Here is a 15,443-nt window from a genome sequence, read left to right on the forward strand (position 1 = left end):
AAATAAATTGTTGTTGCGCGTATACCTCACAAAATCGTAAAATCCCATAGCTTTTATTCTGTTTACAGAATAAGGCGTAAACAAAATGGTTAAAATAAATATACCCAATAAATTATTAGTTTTGACTTTTCCGGGAAAATGATTAAAATTCAAGTTTTATAAAAACGTCGAGCGCTGCAATTAATCAACCATAGGTACATCTTCCTTATTTTAATTGTGAATAATTTTTTAATAATCCGGTTGTGATATTATAATATCTAACTTCAATAATTGTGTACTTGAGTAGTATTATCTTTAGTAGTATCGCACTGCATCGTACTGACTAATAATGTCCAGCACGCACCTATGTCGGATGTCCACCTATACTTCAGTAGGTACTCTAAGTAGGTACATAATAATTCATATAATCGGTAAAAAGACGTATCCTCGGTACTGACAGTACCTGCCTATAAGTTTACATATTACCATTTTTGAAACGACATATATAAATATTATATTTAAAATAGTTAAGCAACTTAAACATTAAAGTAAGACATATTGAATAATTATCTTATTTATATAATATAATGTAACAATTGCATTTATGGTTATAGGTGCGTTATTATATCAGATCAAAATAATATTATTTACAGTTTTGTACTTACTGTAATCATTGGTTTTATAACATATTGTAAAATAAATGTTGTGGGTATAACTTGATTCACTGTTCGAGAACCAAACCTTCCCTTCGAGCATGTACATCACGAGTCCCAATCATGCGTGTTACGTGTATAATATGTTTAAAAAAATGACAAAGTATACAATATAATTATGGTTTTAAACTGTTATAACACGTTTTGTGTTGTATCAACTGTACCTATCGAGTAACATACAATAACAATATAAATATATAAATATATAAATATATAGTTACCTAATACCTATATAGCGTTAAACGATACGATAATCATTCTCACATAAGTTTACATGAATGCAATTTGACAACTTACATTAGTAATATAATATATTTACTTATTATTAAATCCAGTTGGCGAAGAAAAATAATATTATCACTTTTTTCATTTTTTCATTTTTAAACGCATTTGTATCACGTTTACTGTTACATGCACGTGTTGTAACAAAAGTAGACACTTCGCCCTGTAAAGCCCCGCAGCAGACGTATTGTTCACGAAAATTCTAGAAGTTCTAGAATTCTAGAACCTGATACAATGGTTTACGTTTTTGATTTTAAGTCAATTATTATTCGTAAGACCTCGACATAACAATATATCAATAGCGCGCAGTAGGTTTTATATAGTTGTAAACAAACCGCATACAACAGAGGATAGTGCATAAACCTGATGATGATGAGATTATTATTATTATTCTATTATTCCGATATTCTATTTGTATCAAGGGAATAATATTAATTAATTAGTTGTAATAATGTAATATTATAGTTATATATATTCAATATTGTAATGTTATCGAGAATGTTATCGAAGTTTTTTTTGTATATACGATAGCCGACGGTACAATCGCGGTGCTCCATGGACTCCATGAAGATTATTTGGGGCTCATAGATTAGAAAATAAATTACAAAATACAGGATATTGTATATAAAATAATAATCGATAATCAGTCCTTACTCCCTATGCTATAATATATAATATGTTTTTCCGGGGTGGCAATGGAAGAGAGAGGGCGTGACATTTTGAGTTTTGTGTTTAACATACGAGATACGTAGACTACCCTACCTATATTAATAATTAATATAATAACTATAATGGTAAGTACGGAAGTGGACCCGAGGCGACGTCTGACTTCCTATAAGTGCGCTATATTTAAACTTCGGTGGTCTGCAATCAAAATGAATTGTAATGTAGGTATGCATGATACATCGTTGTAACGAGGATAATTTCAAACACACGTTTGCAGAAACTTTTTGACGAACTTTCACAAAAGTCAAAAGTGCAATACTTTCTGAGAATGAAATATAAAAAATCGATTATCTATTAAATATGTCTATTTTAATGGTTATTATATTATTTTGGTACAAATAATGAGTTCAAAAATATATACATCCTATACGGTATGTACCTATGCGCGTACATATGATATTATTTGAAACTCAATGGTTTTACGGTGCAAAAGGTAAATAACCCACGTGCCGCATTCAACCGACGCTCGACGCTACGGACGTCAAGTTCAATAACTTCATTTTTTTCCCCCGGTGAATACTGCAGTATTATATCGTCACTATATATATCGTACCTGCAAAATACATATTAATATTATTCTTCGGATAAGAAAATAACGCCATTATTCTTCTCTGACTCGTTCACGTGTTATATTAAATTCAAGGGCGTATTGACAACAATATACATACCAGACGGGTCGTCGTCATCGTACAAAGGCGGACGACAAACCGTATCATCTCGGATGCTAATTATTAATTATCGTAATATTCGCTCTGTGCGCGTCCGAAATCGACACGACGGAGGTAGCTGCAGTCGATTTCGTATAATAATGATATATTATAGTAGGTAGAACAGGCAGGTATTATTGTATGTCCAAATCAGTAGTTCTCAAACTGTCGTACGCAGAGCTTTTCAAGTTGTAGCGTGACATTAATTTTGAAAATAATATCATACTAATTAGAACAAAATACTATAATATACCTACAATTATAATATTATTGATAATTCGATAGGAATGTTGTAACATTTCTTCTAAAAAATAAAATACAATAGATTCTTTAAATAACGGTCCTGATTTTTCACTGATTTATCTATTCTTATTTAACTCTATTATCTCAAATTCCAATGATATAATATAATCATAATTTATAGTTCAGTAGAGCGCGCGACCGTTTGACGACGCATCGTCTGTTAAACTTGTACAATATTATGCAAACGTTTTGAAGACGACTCTTGTGACTTGAAAGAGTTTCTAATAGCAATTGCTTACCTATTACAAGTTACAGTTTTAATTTCGTATATTATAAATTTATACCTACACAACATTTTTTTTGTAATTTACTAATTTTATAAAATCTTCTTATCAATTAGTATACTATTTGACCTTATGTAGCTCGTCATCTGAGAACCGCTGCAGGCCTAAGATATCTAGACCTTTTTTTATCCACGAAACCAAATAATATAATAATACGTCGTGTCCGATGATCACTGTCATCGCGGTGTTCCTGCTGTAGGTATTGAATATCTATCGGTAATTTGATATGCACACCTTGCAGCATAGTTGCATATTACAATAATATTTGATAACACAGCCTAAGGGAGGTATATTGTCCTTTGGGCGTCCGATGACAATACGAACCTGCTGCGCATTGTAATGCAAAATCGTATAATACGATGTTTATAATACCTGCTCTATTATAGTATTATACAATGATGGCAGCGAATAATACGCGATACGCGCGATGTGTTGACGGTATTTACAGTTAGGGCGGGAGACGATATTATTATGTTATTATAATTGTTATCCTGCTGCATGGTTATTATAAATGAACCACCGCTTCGTCTCAACGGTTTTGTTCACCGAGTGCTGCTGAAGCTGTCTTCAATAAAAAAAAATCGATAAGTTGTCGAGGGAAAAATCGATCTTTGAAACATGATTAATTTACTATCGGTAAGCATCGTTATCATACATATTATTACTTTTATTATATTTTTCACTCGTATTCAGTCATACTTCATAATATTGTCTTTATAATCAATACCATTGGTCCGTGTAATAGTTACATTGTTAATAACTGTTGTCCACTGGTCCATCACGCGTAGAAGCATAGTAAGACACGAGATGATCCATTTAACGCAAGACTCTCACTATTTCAGAAAACACTACAGATTTCGAAAAAATATTTATTTTTTAATTATTTCAAATTATTACTACATTTTTGGAAAAAGTTATATTTTTCACTATTTTTTAAGTTTTACTTTTTCGAATAACAATTTATCTACACTTTTAATTTCATGCTCCAAAGTAAAATATTAATTGGAGTATTTCAATCTATAAAAATCAAATTTCAGATTCAAGTAAGTTAATTATTTATAGTTAATTTTGTTGGGTACCCCCATCATACCGCACAACTCCTCTCAACTAAACTTCAACTACTTATAACTCATAAGCTACTCGTTTGAAGTTCGATTTTTATATATCCAAGTACTTAAAAAAATATTTTGTTCTTGAACAAGGAACCAACAATAAGGGTTTCATTAAAAAAGTTATGAAATTTAAAAAATATAATATAGTATAGTAAAAATTATAACTTTTTTAGAAGAAAGTTCGTTTTTTAATGATTTAAATTATGTAGAGTTTTTTCTAAAACGTAAATAGTTTTTGAAATAATTTGTGTCTTTCTTTAAATAGATCAACCTGTAACTAATAGTAAAAATAATAACCAGTATTGTAGTTCTCTGGTAAACTGGATCTTCACACAAACGCTTCTGCCCATTGTGAAAATGTATAAATTCAATTTGAACACCCTATTTCTTAAACGTACGTCATTACTAAGAAATAATGACTTTTGAATATCCTGCACTATATAGAATTTAGAATTACCCATGTCTAAATAAACCATCTATTACCTATACTGTTATATAATACATATGTCTCACTCGGCACAGCACATATACACAATTTAATAAGTATAATAATATAATACAATGATAATACTACCATGATATGAAATCATAATAGTATACAGAAACGGAAAAATATATCAAACATTATAAAAATTGTTATAACAATAATTGTCTCCAGCGCACAAAAAAACATTAGCCAGTAATAATGATGATGCATATCAAATAATAATACTAATAAATATATCATTTTAATGACAACCGTGACCGTATTCAATACATAGGTAATAATATTATTATTCTCTATCAAAAAGATCGGTCATTACAGATATTTTTTTAAAGGATCTCCAGTAAAGTAGTTTCTATATGAAAAATCACACACCGTCATTAAATTTAAGTCAGACTATCAATAAACTTCAAAACAATATTATTTTCTAAGTGTGCGCTCCAGCTACAGGACATGACTTATAAATCTGTAAATTTTTTGTTATTTTTATTTATTAAATTAAAATGTGTCAGTATATCACCTGCTATTAAAAGGCTTAGGTCGAATTACAATGATAGGAGTATATACATGCTGTATAATTTAGTTGGTTATTTTGATTAATGTTAAGAATTGTAAATTTTATCTTTATCTGTGCTAGTAAGCTAACATAAATCTGTAAATAATAATGCAATAGTTTAACGTTTTAATGACCTTCGACTGCGATGGATAAGCTTCTTGCACATGGCATGCTTTTCAATGGGTGGCTTGTATTAATACGTAAGGACATAAGGGTGAAATATCATTATCCACGTGAGTTGCTAGTTACTACCTCCCGCTCTCCGACACAATAGCCAATTCATAATTATTTACGTACCACAGCACGGGCTATCCTGGTTTTTATTTATATTTCTTAATTAACGGACGTAAGTCCAATATACAATATAATTATAATATAATTTTGATAAAAAATAAGACACAGTTGCTACTTTTTTATAATAATAACAGTTTAGTTAATAACATAATAGTTATAATACATACAACATCTATAAAGTTAAGAACACAATAACAAAACCATAGCTATAGCCTATAGGTACTCGATGTTTTTCCTCTACTCGTTGTTTCTGTTAATAAGCAACCATGATGACAAAAACCTTATGAAAAATCGGCTAGAAACAATACTTATGTTAATATAATTAATGTGAATGTAAATATAGGTGAAATATTATTTTTAATTGTGTTTTAACCGATTTCATAACTACGATAAAATATATTTTAATAACCAATAACACGTACCTAATATAATATAATAATAAATTACCGATTATATTATATGAACTCAATTTAGTAATTATGTATTTACTTTGCCAGTGAATATTAATGGATACATTTTAAAATACAACAATTTATGTTTTCAAAAACCATGGCTATAATGAATTTAAAAAATATATTATAATACCATTTACCATTTATCATTTAATATTGTTGAAGTTTGAACATTAAATAAAATATTATTTTAGAGTTAATAACTAATTTTATAGTTTCAACTAGTTTTAATTATATAGTTGATTGAAAGCCCGACTAGAATAAACGAGTACCTAAAAAGTAAAAACCATACAAAGTTATTCATGCATATTCTATAGTAAGGTTTTCTGAAAATTTCCTCACGTTATTATATAGTTCACGTTTGCATGGTCACATTGTCAAGCTACATTATTTTATAATATTGTTTTCGTTATTTTCAACCTACATAATAACGTGACTTATGAGTTGTTTCACCACGTGAAAATGCTTAATAGTTAATAATAAATGAATACTAATAGTCAAATCAATTAAATATACATGAAATCTAATTAAATAGAGGTACCTAGTTATGTATTTTTAAAATGAAAAATTAAAAAATACTTACATTAATTTTAATTACAGTTTTAATTTACAATATAATTTAATAAACGATAATATTGTTTTGAAAAATTATTCATAAAAAAAGGTTTATATCTAAAAAAACATAGGTAGTTATTAAATGTTCATGTTTTTGTGTACTATTTAGTATGTATACAATATATTTATATTTTATATTATTTTAATCAAAATTCTAACTTCAAACGCTTTTACAAATTGAATGTGAATTACATACCACTTTTTTTTTTAATTCCACTAAAAACTATTATATTTAGAAAATGTTGCTATAAATATTTGGTGTAAGTTTCAAGTGTCTCCAAAATAATGAAATCTTCGTCTCATATTGATGTTTCGTAAGTTTTCCCATTTTCCAAATTTGGAATTTGATTTCTAAAAATCACCCCAGAAGTTGAAGATTGAAGCATTTTTACTGCTCCAAAAAAAAAAACCACTGATCATTGCAATACCAATACATTCATTACTTCGCACAGAAAAATAAAAATAAATATAACGAATAATTGTTTCCGACTCCCGCGGGTATATATTACGAAACCCATTTCTATATCACTTAGCTATGTTTTGAATAATATAATATGTGAATAAAATTCCCATTAGTTCTTCCTTAGCCCTAATAACTGATAACTGCGATAACTTATGATAAACAGAGCGTGAACTGGAGAGAAACGCTGAGACCTCTCCTTTTTTAAAAATATTTTTACTTATAATCTCTATTGTAGCTCTTCTGATTTATAATTATATCCTATAATCAATAAAAAATTTAAATATTCGGGTACTCAATATTTTTATATTTTTGCATGCCCTTCGATTTTTTTCTAATTTATGCACTGTTAATAAATTAATAATATATTTGGTTAGTATATACTAAGTACTAACGTTTCGTGATTTTATGAATTCATATATTTCAGCTATGTTTGTGGTTGACTACTGTGATGTTGGTCGTTACTGGTCAATATTACATAAACCCGCAAGTGCAAGTTCCAATCAAACCGTATCCGTATCCTTATCAATATTATAAGGCACCCGCTCCAGCCGAAATTGTGATTCCGCCGACTGCACGATACCTGACCGGTTACGACGTCTTGCACTCTTATGAACCTGTCGAAAAACACGGTTACAAGTATTCGTACTGAAGCGTTAAACATAATATACGTTACATATGCAATACTATAGTACCTACCGCTTGAATACTTACTTAACCTAAAAAAAATGTATAAGTTATATTAAATTGTGTGTGGAATATATTTCCGGTGTTATATATTATATTATGATTAATGGATCACTTGTATGTTACATAATATTACGGAGGAAATAAAAAAACCTATGACCGCCAATAAAGACGATATTACGATAGTACAGTTTACTTGTAATATCTGTCAGTGCTCATGCTCTAGTAATGATGTACATACTATACAAAAGGTACCTCTGTAAGATGACAGAAGTATTTTTATTTGAATGCCCAACATTTTAATAATTTGACCTATGGGAATAAAATATTAAAAAATGCTCCAAACATTTTGTTTTAGTTTTATGACGAAAATTTGTCCAATATACTCATAGTTTATAGTATAAATTATTGCAGTGGTACCTAATGATGATAACTTTTACCTTTACGTTTACAATATTATTTTGCAAACAATTAATTTTTTATTGTATTTATTGAAATATTTATTTTTATAATATAGTGTATGCTGTAGTTTATATGTAATATATTATATTATGTTAGTTTATGAAGAAGTGTATTAATAATTGTAAAATTATTATTTATTATAAACGTTCATATATTATCTCTATTTATTTATTTAAAATGTCAATATTAAAATATTGGCATATGAAAAATGTAAATTAATATTGCAACGTTATAAGCTGTGTTCACCATGGTCCGTTAATATGAGTTTTTAAATTTTTATATAAAAGTCAGCTATAACAGTCTTAAGTCACTCACAAATTGTCTATTCGAGTTTATTCATGGTAACTAAAAACGGCGTAGTATATGGGCAAATATAGTTACATAAATGTTTTGCGAACACAGACATATTATTATTATCAACAGAGTGTTAGATACTGTAAAAATAGATACGACGATCACCGGTATTAAATATAAACAGAAGTAATACAATTATAATGTTATTAAGTACATAATTCTAAAAAAAAAAGTAAATTTTAGGAAGCTGTCATTTTTATTTTAAATTATTTACCATACTTTAAAATAAAATACATTACGACACAGAATATATTAATAAGTTTATGCATAAAAATACAAAAAACACACAGTAGTAAAAAATGAATACCTCGAATTTAAATTGTTTTTATTCCATTTCACGATTACATATTATATTTTTTTTAGTAATTAAATTATTATTTTATTTATAATATTGTTAAAATTATATTCAGTTTTAAGAAATACCAATAGGTACCTATGATACATAGTATTATTAGATTCGAATTTACGTATATTTATTTTAAAAATTTACTGGATTTGTAAATAATTTTAGGTACCTATCATAATATTTTTATAGATATCAAGTATTCATTTTAGATTAAAATAATTTGAACCATGCCAATATTATATAATCGTGTTTTATTATTTAAACCATTACTTAAATGCAACACTTATAACAGCAGCATTTTGATTCTTAGTTAATAAGACGACAGGTACCTAATATAATATTTTTTACTAAATACAAAAAAATTAAACAAATTCAAAGCTGTTATCATTAAATAAATGTATTTTATGGTAGATTTTTTTTAACTAAAATGGACAAGTTTATGAAAAATATTTATTTGGGTTAGTTACGTGAAATCAAGTTATAATTTAATAGTTAGCTATAGTATATTTCTAAAAGTTCTAAGTTAAAATGGATAAAATAACTTTCTTAAATCTGATGAGATAAATAAATTTAGTTTTTAATTACTTCTAAATTCTAGGTAGGTAAACATCATTATCTAAGTTTTTATTTAATTTTTTATTAAAACGATATTAAAAGGTAAAGTTTTATTTTCGCTGCGGTTGTCAATTTAAATAAATTTGTGGAAGTATTTTTTTTTTCAAAAATTGATTCTTCAAAAATAAGTGTAATTATGTGTAATTAAGTTCCAATTTAATATTGCTAACATTATAATGGATTAGGCACTAAATGTATTACATATTCTACAACGCTCCTTCGAATTATTGAAGACATCCGACAATTGCAATATTATTGTCATAGATATTCAATGCATCGTATATTCTTATTGTACTTGTACGTATACATAAATATTGAATAATCGTTACAAAACATCCAAGTGTTCCAATTATTAATTATTGTTGGAAACAATAAAGATGTTTTCGATCAGTTGGAGTTAATGGGTTTATGCAATATACCCACACCGCGACCGTGTCGTACGCTCTTATATTACGATTGCCATTGATTATAATAATATTCATAATAGTCAAAACGCGTTTATAAAATATTCGTCGAAAAAACATGTAGTTATACTCGTATAATAATATCATCTATGCTGTCATTTATAAGTTATTCAACAAACGCAAGTCGTAACTATACGTAAGTAAGTACAATGTCCAAAATCCAAATCGACATTCATAAGTAGTATACTACTACAGTTGCATTTTATATATATTATATCAGGTATATAAGAAAAACCGCGATGCCAGAAAATAAACTACCTACCATGAAGATTTTACAACGTGTAAATGAAATTTTTTCTACGATAAGCATATTAACATAAAATATAAAACGGACACACTGCTAAGTGCTAATAGTATGCTGCTATCTAAAATTCAATAGTGGAGTTATTGCTTATTAGTTATTACCGTCCAATTTGTTTAATGACCGCTGAGATGCATCATGCGATTATCTGTATATTGTGTTACTTTATAATACCTATACGGAAATAATAGAAATTAAGTAGGTAAATATTAAAAATTTACGAACACGTATTCATGTGATGTTTCAGTGAAGCTAACGAATAGTTGGGTTTGATCATGCGTGCTCGGTACACATCATTTGTTTTACATCTGTATTTTTTACACACGTACTTGTTTTCGAAACGTCCTTATATTAATTATTATGGCTTAAGAGGATGTCAGTATGTCACACTCGTATGTGTTGTCTCTGTCTTACAAATGTACAACATAACAAAAACTGTTTTGCGCGGGACAACTTTTCTCTCACCATAATTCTTGTAGAACTACCAAATTTTCATAACACGTAAAGAAGAACTTAATCTGTGCAACAGCGTGCTTTTTTTTAAGCAAATAAAAAAAAATAAAAAAACCAAATGTTTAGAAGCAAATAACTTTTAATGTATTTATGTTTTCTAAAATATAGGCATTCTGTTGCATAGATAATTTTCTACCCTACATGTTCAGAAATTTTGGAGCCACTACTACAAACACAGAAAGATAAAAGTTGTCCCGCGCAAAACAGTTTTTGCTATGTTGTACATTTGTAAGACGGATACAACACATGCAGGTGTGACGTCCTCTTAAATACAAGAATGTAATAATATGTTTAAAAGCTATACTATGTCTGCACAGTATAAAACGTATCAAAAATAATTAATTGTAAATATCTACAATAAGTACATACTCAAATATTTCAGTAAAAAGTGTTACGATAGCATAATAATATAATGCTTCAACATTACGAAACAAATACTTATATACAAAACAATTAATTTGATTGAATAAAATATTATTAAAAATACAGATAAAACGGTACAATGTTGATGACTTGGACTTGTGAATACCAGATTATCGATACGAAAATAAATTGTTGAATTTGTTTAAACGAAGGTATAGTTAAATAGTTTTTAAAATTGTACAAACATACTTAGATGATAATGCAATACATTTTTTAAATTTCAATATTGAAATGATACAAGTTGCATATTGACAGAATGTTATGATCATCAGCTGCTTATAGTATTATTAAGCACCTTAAGTGAGTCATACGACCAAAGAAGTGATTTAAATGAATTTATGTTACCTATATTAGTCGTTACAAAAATGACAAACTAATTAGTAATTATACTGATTTCTATTTTATACTTTTATCGATAATAATAAAACTAATTACCTACAATACATTTGCAGTGGTTGTACATGATGTTATGATATTATATTTGCATCTGTGATTCGTCGAAAGATCAAAAACAATTATATAAATATTTATAATAGATTACATTTTACCGCAATAATAGAGTAGGTATACCAACATACGTCATATAGTTTGGTATTGATATATTGTAAATTCTCATTTTTATGTCGCAACGTATATTATAATCAAAATATATTATAGAGTAGGTATAACAAGTATATACATATTACATATATTACATATATACCTTTACAACTCTTTCAAGTTATACAACGGTCTATAATTTCATTGTTATATTGGACTTAAGTGCCTAGCGTTCAAAATTAGGTAACGACTGGCATTAATAATATTTGATATTCTATTATTCCAACCTATAAACATAATATTAATTATTATATTATATTTATACTTTATCTGTGAACATTAAGAACACAAACGGAACTTATGTGAATTATCCAAACACGAACAATACAATTATAAATAATGTATAAATGTAACACAGATTATTTTTATGAATACATTTCTGTCTGTTACTACTTCATGTTGAATGGAATTCATTCATTGTATTATCAGAAGATTGTAAAACAACAACTAGTTTTAAATCGAATATCAAAGTGGCATAAAACATATTTCCGTATATGTAGTGTCTACCGCTTTGAGTGTAATATAATATAGTACCTACCTATATACATATACTATTTTTACTATCTATACTCAATGCATTAATATTATAACACCACGATTGTACAATATTGTAGATATTATATTGTATTCAAAACATTTTAAGACAAGTTTAAAAAAAAAAACACAAGTCAATTGCTTAGCTACCGATGCCTTAATGATAATAATATTATATAATATATATATATAGAGAGAGAATCAGGAATTCTTTATACTTAACAGTATGGTATTTATTGTTTGTTTTCAATAAATACTTTTATTAATATATTGGTGGAAACCAAGAAACTCACCCTCCCAAAAAAGTTCCAAACCGTCTAAAAACTAACAATAATGTCCAAGTCCTTGCCATAAGCTAATTTTAAAAATATATAAAGAGTATATTCCCCATTTACTTATTGATAGCCCCCCCCCTAGCTGGTGTATACAGACATGGTCATACAGACAAGTGTCCACTTACATAAAAAGTAGTTTGCTTACAAAATATAGTTTACAGTAACATGTATTATCACCTAACAGTTTTTAAGATATAATTTATATAACATACATTTTTTTTCAACATTACTAAAACCTCAGAAACTGCAATCGCAGCTGCTTTAAAATATACGTATTGTGGTTACCTATTATTTATTAACTATTTATACATGCATTATGTCATAAAAATGTATAGGTAGCCAGGTAGGTAATATATTGACTAAGATGATATCAGTGCAATATTTTTTTTCTCTCTTTTAAACCTGTACGTGCCACATTTACGATCAACAGAACCAATCATTATTAGATGTATTAAATTGAGTGAATTGATCTATTATTGAACTTAAAGTTGAAAACATTATCTATATTTGTAAGTTCATTGTTCAAAGGTCAATTAATTCTTTTATTAAATCTAACATCATAAGATTGGTACAGCTAAAAAGACAATTTTTCTAGTTGCGCATAGGTCAGAGAGAAAACTAAATGCACCGACATATTTTTTATGTAATATTGTCATGGTATTATCCATTATAATTATTAATTATCCATATATTATAATCCGTTATTTTTGCCCCTATTTTAGTATTTTCACTAGGACTATTTCCTTATAATATCTTATTTCATATTTGGTATTGTATTATTTATTTCGTCATAGATGGGTGTGTGGGGTGACAACATTTAGATATACCTACCCCTAATCTTAAATTTAAAATATATAATGTAGATACTAGATACCTAGCTATTAAACCAATGAATAATATATGAACTAATATTATCAAAAATCATTATAAATTTGTTTCTTTTATTTATTCTACCTTTTATAAAATAACAAATATTAAGTATTAACTTTCCTCTGATAACTAAAACTAAACATTTAATTCACGAAAAACAAAGCTAAGACTTAAAAACATAACAATGTTATTTTTATGTCTTATAATATTGTGAATATCACACACATAGGTATATAAAAGAAAAAACAGGGAGAAGTGCCTCGTAAATCGTAATATTTCGCCAACATTTGAACTATACTAACAATTATAAAAAAAATTGTGCATTTTCAAACTAAAGAGCTGTTATCAACATTTATTGATAAAAAACTGCCTGTAAATAGCTTAAAATTACTAATTAGTCTAAGTATTTTATAATCATTGTCTACTCAAAGATAGTACATACGCACATATTCTAATTTATAAAAATAAATTAAATCCGCAATACAATGTACATAGTCATGACTCAATAGAGCTAATTTACTATAAATGATGCAGAATGTGATTGACAGTAATCGATTATTATATAACATACTACATCGTTTTTGTGCCTAGAGGTCGTGGGGCCGCGGAGGACATTAAATTTAAATTTAGTACCTACTAATAAGAAAAACGGACCTATACCGAAAATTTTATCAATTTACTCTACTGATGATTACAATTATATACATGTGATACTATTTAAGTAATTAGTAATTACCAATTGGTAAATATACTGAATACGATGGTTATAACCATTAACAGCATGTCATTATTATAAGTACAAAGACGTAATGTAATATTTTACAATTTTAAATTTACAATGAATTATCTAGACTTTAGTGTATTGAGGTTTTAAATAGTTCATTCAGTTCATTGAGTGTTCGCCGTTCGGGGATTTAAAATAATGTCTGGTATAGTGGATTTCTCGGTCGCTAACTAAAGTAACATATGCATATATTATTATACTTCGCGTATCGCCTGTTTCATAATAAATATCTCTCTCTATATAATATATATAATAAATACGTATATTTTATTATGATAAATTATAATACGATACATTATAATAATAATATAATGTGATTGATTGTGCCATCGGGCGATCGTCGTCCAGTGTAAAAAATCTTAGAAACGCGTATTTAGGACATCACGCACTCGGATATTCCCAGTATAAACGATTGTACAAAAGGTACACTATATAATAATATTAAAATATTATAATGTTATAAAATATACCGAGAACGGGTTGCATCATTGCCAGCCAGCTCCTCGGTGTCGTAGCACGCGCGTGTGGCATTGAGTCGATGACCTACTCGCCGGTCGCCCGCCGGGAAACCCCGGTCGTATAATACAACCCTGGACCGCAGTGAGATGCAATAATTGTTGAAAATCCGATTAGGCATAGATCGTTGGGAATGTTGGGATATACCCGGGTCGACATGGTCGCCGAATGCCAAGCGGGCCGCGACTGTTCCGTGTTTGGAAATATATCAACAAGAAAATAAATTATTAAACACCAAACACAATACTATTATATTACCTACCGATTCTGGTTTCAATACGTAGGTAGGCGTATTTTACACGCGGAATACCCCGGGGCCAGGAATACCCGAGATAATCACTGACAGTACATTTTGTAGTAACTCAAAAACGTGTGTGAGGAGTTGATCGAATTTTTACATTTTCAGTACTAGACATTTCTAAATCAAAAAGTATTTTATGTAAACATTCAACATTTTGGTATAGGTACTGCATAATTATAGGTAGTGTTTAGTATAAGCAGAAGTAGGTATCGTGTATTGAAAATAAATATTAACAATTCTTTCTTAATACGCTGATGAATTTAAATTTTCGTCAAATTTAAATTTTGAAAGTATAATAAAATGTAAATGTAGTAACTATAAATCATACCCCATATTGATAATTAAAAAACAAACAACATAAAATATTTATA

The 15,443-nt window shown here is 28.0% G+C and overlaps 1 long non-coding RNA gene across 1 annotated transcript; it reads left to right on the plus strand.

Moving 5' to 3' along the window:
• The first annotated feature begins 3,484 nt into the window (after positions 1–3,484).
• LOC100569903 lies at positions 3,485–8,273 on the plus strand. Its single transcript, XR_510520.3, has 2 exons — positions 3,485–3,630; positions 7,395–8,273. It is a non-coding gene; the product is annotated as an uncharacterized LOC100569903 (long non-coding RNA).
• Positions 8,274–15,443: the final 7,170 nt, after the last annotated feature.

The sequence above is a fragment of the Acyrthosiphon pisum genome, chromosome A1 (assembly GCF_005508785.2).
Source record: "Acyrthosiphon pisum isolate AL4f chromosome A1, pea_aphid_22Mar2018_4r6ur, whole genome shotgun sequence".
Taxonomy (NCBI): domain Eukaryota; kingdom Metazoa; phylum Arthropoda; class Insecta; order Hemiptera; family Aphididae; genus Acyrthosiphon; species Acyrthosiphon pisum.